Raw genomic sequence first — 6,051 nt, 5'->3', positions numbered from 1 at the left:
TTCCATTTTTTATTGATCAAAAAAACCCGGAAACTTAGTTGCGCACCTAGTATATGCGAGTTTAATACTTAAAATCGCCTTATCCGATCCACCATCCTCTTCAAATGCTTTAAAGACAAGTAACATACATATTGTTAGCTAGAATGTAAAGTGAGCAGATCATCAGTCATGCATATAGATTGTATACTTACTATTCCTTTAACGTTCTCGTCTTTGCCATCTACACGTTGCACTCGAAGAATGTGGTAGCAGAAATCAAGTGCCTCAAACCTACGTTGTTGGCCCAAAAGGACGACCATAGCGCATCCCGCCCAGTGCAAACCTTCGCCGAACAATTCTTTACAAGAAAGAAGCAATCATTGTTACAATGTTGATACACAAAGAAGCGTATATTACGTTACATTAATTGTTATACTAACTCAACAGTAAATTCAGTTTCACCAACGGGAATATAGTATACAAATTGAAGCGCGCTCCAAAGTCTATGGAATTCCGTGCATTCGTCCACATTCATTACACCATTTACCGGCGGTGGCCCGACCCAGATAGGGTCGTCTAAGAAACTTCGTAATCTGCTAAGCACAGAATCTGGATCATCCGTGGGAAGTACGACTTCCTTGACGATCGCCTGATACTCGCTGTCGTTGCTAACGTCGACGACTTCGTCGCGGCTCGACTTTTGATCGCTTTCGTTTGTTTTCTGAATAATTATCGGTGCAACGCCCGCGCCGGCTTCCGGCTGCTCGACGAACGCCTGATCCTTTTCCTCGTTGTGGAAGCCCACCGGTTCTGATTTCACGACCTCGACGTCGATGTGTGGAGACAAATGACCGTTTCGGTGGCCGTACGGTTCCTCGATCAGGGAATAATGTTCGCTCTCGGCCGCTATGAATTGCGCGTTAACGTCGACGGGATCCTGCCGGCGGTCCAGGACAATCCTCTTGATCGTCTTCGGTTGGGTGACGACGTTCTCGGTTTCCTCGACGGCTTCGTCGTCGGTGCTGCTCGAGCAGATCCTCAGCGCCAGCTCGCTCTCTATCAATTCCTGCAAACTCTTGTCGTCGCTCTCGAGCTCGTTACGCGTATTGTTTGTGAGTACAAGATCGTCGTCGTCGTCGCACAACGAGATACTCGCGGTTATGTTCAATGTTCGATGAAAATAAACTTACAAAAAGATGGCGACCGCTAACAACCGCTAACAACCGCTAACTACTAGCGCTTCTGTCCAGCCAAATATTGCGTATCAAGCGCTCGCTGCTTACGTATGCTTAGCGAAGCAGAGGTTCGGCTGGACTCAGCCAATGTCGCTAATTCGCTTTGTTTGATAACTTCCTTCCTCAAAAGTTACGCGTGGACGTCCTCTTTTAGAAATGTCCGAAACATCCGATACAAATCGTTCATTTTTGGAACGTGTGCGACTCTCGTCTGCGCTATTCTGAAATGGAATCTGAAATTCTTTCTGCAAAAAGTCTGCATGTTTAGTTAAGAATACATGCTTCGTTCTATTAACTTTGGCCCAGTTTTTGTTGTAATCTGGCAAAAAAGTTTTTCTCAAATAGCTTTCGAGTCTGTTAATTTGACTGTCAGATAATAATGTTTCCGTGGATTTAATATGGTCTATTACAGCATTTATCCGTCTTTTATTATCATTATTCGAACAGTTCCAAATTATTTCACATAATGTTTTATTTGTGACTTTCAAATCCATGTTTTTCGAAAATAAAATCTTTTTCTGTGGGATACCGCACTCTTAACAATCTTGGTAGCATCATTAAGGTCCATAAGGATAAGAACGCCCATTTTTCCAAGAATGACGTAATTTACAAAATCTGTTGTAAAAATTGTGATGCCTCTTACGTCGGTCAGACTAAGAGGCAATTACAAACCAGATTAAAAGAACATAAAAGCAATATAAGATTAGACAAGTCCAAACATTCTGTTGTATCAGAACATACCACAAAATTCAATCATTCATTTGACTGGGAAAATGCACGCATCTTAGAAATTGAGCATAATTACAAAAAGAGATTAACCGCAGAAATGATACATATTAAAGAACAAACTAATGGTATAAATTTAAATAAGGACACGGAACTACTAAACAATGCCTATTTTGATATCTTGAATCGGTTGTCTTAAACGTTCTGTTAATAACAATGATCATTGGTTATTGTGCCCTTACGATGCGGGTATTGTCTCAGTCGTCTGTTATCCTTCGCGACGAACACACGCTTTGTGAGACGATGGAAGGAATTCACCCTAGTTCCTTGTTTCATCGACCGCTTATGTGAGTCCGTTTTTAAGGCTAAACTCGTTTTTAATCAAATTTTCGTTTTGGTCCTATGTAAGTTCTAACTTTGATATAGTTGCCACTAAGATGGTCTGGCGACAAAGGATCTCACATCTATACGGGTTTCATGGACGCATAAGTGTCATGCAGCGAAGGAAACGACCGATTCTGCGTGTAGATTGACGATTAATTGACAACATACTTCTGACTTCAATATGACTAATTGTCCAATTACTTGGGTGAGACCGGATTAATGTAAATTGTGGCGTTGGATCGAATTGATTCGTTTTGTTCGTAGAATAATGCGATATATTGTAATGCGTTTTTCTTTATATTTTTTTATTGTTCTGAAGAAGGCCAAGTAAGGCACGAAACGTAAACAAGTCTGTATACGATTATTGAATGTATTAAATATTTTTTTCTAACATCTGGTATTAGCTCGAAATTGGCCGTTTGATATTATTTAGCTATTGCTTGTCGAGCGAAACTTTTGTTAATTAAAATCTTTTTCTTACAAAAGAAATTTCGTAATCAAAGGGCATTGATAATGTAGCCAACGAAATGATGCAGATGAAACACACACATATATAATATTATAGGCATTTGGTATTACTGATACGGGATGGTAAGCTCTCTTATGTACTAAAAGGAAATCAATTTCTCTAACGGGCGCAAAACGCAGCTGATAATCACGACCGCGACTAACGGCAGCAGGAGTAACTACACCCACGGACGTTAATTCTTTCGGGGAACCCCGATGCCTCGCGCCTTTAATTTCTCCATACGAAGCGTTTTCAGTGCCATGAATAGTTGATGTTAATAATTTTGTAAGTTTTAAGATTGAAACATTAAGCGTGGGCTGCTGAAACCGCAGAAAACGCCCCAAGTGGAGAAATAAAATGAGGAAGGCATCGGGGTTCCCCGAAAGAATTAACGGCCGTGGGTGTAGTTACTCCTGCTGCCGTTAGTCGCGGTCGTGATTATCAGCTGCGTTTTGCGCCTGTTAGAGAAATTGATTTCCTTTCAGTACATAAGAGAGCTTACCATCCCGTATCAGTAATACCAAATGCCTATAATACTATATATGTGTGTGTTTCATCTGCATCATTTCGTTGGCTACATTATCAATGCCCTTTGATTACAAAATTTCTTTTGTAAGAAAAAGATTTTATTTTCGAAAAACATAGATTTGAAAGTCACAAATGAAACATTATGTGAAATAATGTGGAACTGTTCGAATAATGATAATAAAGGACGGATAAATGCTGTAATAGACCATATTAAATCCACGGGAACATTATTATCTGACAGTCAAATTAACAGACTCGAAAACTATTTGAGAAAAACTTTTTTGCCAGATTACAACAAAAAATGGGCCAAAGTTAATAGAACGAAGCACGTATTCTTAACTAAACATGCAGACTTTTTGCAGAAAGAATTTCAGATTCCATTTCAGAATAGCGCAGACGAGAGTCGCACACGAAAATGAACGATTTGTATTGGATGTTTCGGACATTTCTAAAAGAGGACGTCCACGCGTAACTTTTGAGGAAGGAAGTTATCGAACAAAGCGAATTAGCGACATTGCTTCCAGTTATAGCAAAGAAGAGTTATCGATGGCTCTTAAACTTAAAAATAAACAATGCGACGACGATAATGGTGACAATGATCGCAATAATCATGATGATATTGATGATAATGATCAGGATGGCGTTGATTATAATAATGATGATAATGGTGATGCCGATAATGCTGATGCTGATGATGATGATGATGATGATGATGATGATCTTTATAATGATCAATTAGCGTACATTGCTAAGATATTGGCTATGTACATGGATTTAAAGCTTACGAAACGAAAATACCAGAAACTCAGATACCACAACAAACAGATACATGGCGATAAAATTTACCCTTCTTACCCCAAGCTCATGGCTTATAAAGCTACTTCTTATCCGGATAATGTGCAAGTAACGCAGTATGGAGCGAAAGTTGACATAATTTCGTTACTGCAACATACAACGGAAAAGATAATGAGAAGTGTAAGTAAGGAGGCTGTGGAAAAACTGCAGAATTCTACATTAAAATTATATGAAAAGTGAGGAATGGATGGCGCATCCGGGCAACAAACGACTCGACAAAAATGGTCGGCCCCTTACAACACGCGTTTTTTTTTCGATTCAGAAGGTTCCAACCATAATTTGGATGACGAAACAAAGCATTCGGACAAAGCCGTATTTATAGCATCCATTGCCCCGTTACGTTTGGTAAACGACGCTGACGACATTATTTGGGAAAACAAAACGCCATCATCAGTTCTTTTTTGTCGACCGTTGTTTTTTGAATTTGTGAAGGAGACGGAAAATATGGTTAAAACGATTTATAACCACTACAACTCGCGTTTGGATAAATTACAAACACATAACATTAATATTGGCGATAAAACATTCAAGTGCAGCTTTGACTTCGAATGTACAATGATCGATGGCAAAGTTTGTAGCATTCTAACTGGAGAAAGAGCATCCTCGCGTTGCAATATTTGTCATATGGGACCATCAAAAGTAAATGACATAGAGTATGTATTGACACTCTTGCCCGATGAACAGTCCTACAAGTTCGGGCTGTCAACATTGCACGCGTGGATTTGTTGTTTAGAGTACCTCCTTCACATTGCATATAACATGGGGATCGAAACAAGTGCCGCAAGGTCTGATGAAGAAAAGAAGTCAAAAGCTCAACGAAAACAAATGATTCAGACCTTACTGTCATCGAAATTGGGAATTACTGTTGATGTTGTTAAACAAGGTTGGGGTACAACAAACACGGGTAACGTGGCACGTGCATTCTTTGAAAATGCTAAATCCGTGGCTGAAATCACACAATTACATGAAAATCTCATAAATCGTCTACATAATGTATTACAAGTTATAACAAGCGGGAAGGCTGTAGATTGTAATGCATTTCAAACTTACTCTCTAGATACAGCAAGATAGTGTATCCAGTTATACCCTTGGTATAATATACCACCTGCAGTACATAAAATCCTTATACACGGAAGCGACATCATAAAGGCACTTCCGTTACCAATTGGATGGTATTCCGAAGAATGTCAGGAAGCAAATAATAAACATTTTCGACAAGCTCGGTTATCATGTAGTCGTATGTTCAATCGAACGGCATCAAACGAAGACATTCTTCATTATATGTTGATAGCTTCCGATTCTTTTGTTGGTCGTAGCAGATATATAGAAAGTCGAAAAGTTAAAGAACTGTCTGATGCTGCAAAAAATATGTTGGTAATATAAAATCCTTCCGCTTATTGTGTTGAGACGTACAGACACGTACAAGCGCACACACACACACGAGCACACACAAATTTACAACAGAGAGGGTTTGGAGTCAATAAATACCGTGGATATGACGAACCATGGGGTCCTAATCTTTGTGACACGCGTGGGAACGCACGCACGCGTGCTCGCGCACGCACGCACGCACACACACACACACACACACGCGCGCGCGCGCGCACAGGCAGAGTCAAATGTAAATGGCCCTTTTCAGGGCTACATGATGTGCGAAATCCAATCGGCTACCTCCACGTGGTGCACATCGGGTAAAGCTGAAGCCGACGGTAGATCTGACCCTAGTTGATGTTAATTAACGCTAAAATGTAATAAATGAACGCTTGCCGTAAAGTTTGTTCATGATTATTAATATAGACGGATATACGAATCTTCTGTGTGAATTTTAAGTCCAAC

The sequence above is a fragment of the Temnothorax nylanderi genome, unplaced genomic scaffold, assembly GCF_030848795.1.
Source record: "Temnothorax nylanderi isolate EJ_2023f unplaced genomic scaffold, tnyl_v1.0 TNYL_tig0608_pilon, whole genome shotgun sequence".
Lineage (NCBI taxonomy): Eukaryota > Metazoa > Arthropoda > Insecta > Hymenoptera > Formicidae > Temnothorax > Temnothorax nylanderi.
The sequence above is the reverse complement of the archived record's forward strand: the minus strand, read 5'-3'. Positions refer to the sequence as shown.